This window comes from Geotrypetes seraphini, chromosome 2 (genome assembly GCF_902459505.1).
Source record: "Geotrypetes seraphini chromosome 2, aGeoSer1.1, whole genome shotgun sequence".
In the NCBI taxonomy this organism is placed as follows: Eukaryota; Metazoa; Chordata; class Amphibia; order Gymnophiona; family Dermophiidae; genus Geotrypetes; species Geotrypetes seraphini.
In genome coordinates, this window is record NC_047085.1 from 309348736 (window position 1) to 309351034 (window position 2299).

At 35.0% G+C, this 2299-nt stretch overlaps 1 non-coding gene across 1 annotated transcript; it reads right to left on the reverse strand.

Annotated features, from left to right (window-relative positions):
* Positions 1-696: 696 nt before the first annotated feature.
* LOC117356123 lies at positions 697-815 on the reverse strand. Its single transcript, XR_004538560.1, has one exon. It is a non-coding gene; the product is annotated as a U5 spliceosomal RNA (small nuclear RNA).
* Positions 816-2299: the final 1484 nt, after the last annotated feature.

Here is a 2299-nt window from a genome sequence, read left to right on the forward strand (position 1 = left end):
CCGTTGTTAACTGTTCGGAGAGTGTTTTCCCTTTGTTGTTCCATCACATGGAATAAAATCCTGGTCGGAACAAAAATTAGCTCTCAAAGTGGAACGCCGATAACACATATTCAAACATTTATTACCCCAATAATTTAGCAAAACATGAAAATATTTCTGAGCAAAATAATCATTTAAAGTTCAAAACAGTCATAGCTTCCACACAAATTCAAAGAAATACTTCTGCCTCTCTCCACTATAACTGAACACTACCACTAAACTCAGATCTCTTATGTTTGTTAAAGAGTTGATCACAGGAACTCTTACTCAATGCAGTTTTCTCTCTCATAATCGGCAGCCCAACTAGAAAACCCCAGCTCAACATAGCCATAGAAATATTATGCTGCTAGTGATAGGGTAGGCAATCAGAAGCTTAGATTTTCCTTTCAGTAATCTTTGCAATACAAGCCCTCAGTTTTGGCTTTTAATACTTTGTGTTAGTAGCAAAATCATTGCGGTTTCATGCTTGATCAAATCACTTTTTAAATTAAATTTAAACCTTTTCTGCCTGTACAAGAGAATTTTATAACTAGTTCAGAAAAAAATTAAATACTAAAAATAACACTTCTAGACAAATTTTTTTATTTTAAACTTTTCTCAACAGAAAACCAGATCACAATGTTTTTATTTTCACCTATATTTATAAAACAAAATATTAGTCCTACTAATAATAGTAGGACCTTCAAAAATTCAATGAAACTCATTAATGTTCCTCTCCACGGAAATCTTTAGTAAAAGGCGAAAGATTTATTCGATTTGAAGAGAAACCAGAGATTATAACGGAAATCCTTATTTAACATAAGACACGAAAAACATCTCCTAAAAGTATTAACGAGAGTAACATAGGCTCAGATTTAAATGATATAATTTAACACGGGATAAAATTATAAAAATACTAACACTGTCTAATTAAATCAAAAATTTGAAGACATTAGTTATAATCACCATAAACCTTAATCAAACACGCAGAACCATTTTGCACAGCATTATGGGTATGCAAATATAAGCAGCCCTGCAATTAAATGACATCACTGGGTCGTTCTGAACTATTTAAAACGGGTAAAGTGATAGAAGAATAATAGCATTATTCTGTCTTTACTGCTCCTTATTTGGAAGGAAATCATCTGAAATTTGCTTCTGCAGCTCCCATGCTTTCTATACACAGCTTGAATTTTCATGTATAAAAACTTGAGGAGATGGGCATAGAGCATGCTCAGTTAAATGTTGCTGCTTTACAGCAGCCATTTCTAAAGGCAACACACAATGCTCAGTAATTGCATATCAAATAGGAAGGAGAGGTTTTCTCAGTGCTACATAGAATCCTGCAGACCTGTATTACTAGGATCAGTGGCGGACCTAGGGTATGTGGCACCCGGGGCCCATCATTTTTTTGACACCCCCCCCCCCCATCTATATGAAAAATATGACTTTTAGTAACAATCCACATATCGCACAACAAGAGTGTACCTAAGGCAGCATCTTAAATACTGCAGTGAGCACTAGAACACCAACACATACATTGTAAAACTAAACAAGCCAGATCCCGCACAGTCAATTGATCCTGTAGTCAATGCCAACTGAAAACTATGTTCTTTTCATACACACAGAACAGAGATACACCCTCGCCCAATATGGAATAATCACAAACTAAAAATAGAAATATGTAGACAAAAGTTAAACTGAACCGCCAAGAAACCAGACCCTGGATACAATGCAACACCACAAAAACAGTAACACATGTCCTCTAATACAGTGCAAAATATAAAGACAGTAGATGTAAATTTGAAAAAACTGATACATAACAATCACCACTTTACAAATTAAAAAATAAAAATAAAACAAATAATGAGAAATAAAAAAATACCATTTTATTGGACTAATCCCTGTAAGCTTGGTCCCCATCCCCGCAAACCATCTGATTCCATCCACACAAGCTTTGAATTGTTTATATTAAAGTATAAAAAGAAACAATATTCTGTACAATCGTCAATTTATAAATCAGCGTCTTCTCCCCACTCTCTCTTCCCCATTTCCCTTCAGCGTCCTCAGCCCACTCTCTCTCCACTTTCCTTCATCCCACGCACATAAAAACAAGCAAGTCATTTTATATCATTTTCATTCTATTCATTCATAGAAATTAAAGTCTAAATAATGCCAGTCACATAACAAAACATGATTTTACAAAAATAATTCCCTGCACAGTCAAGCCTGCAAGGATTACTAGATGTCTTTCAGCAGCTCCCCTCCCTCCCTCCCCCTT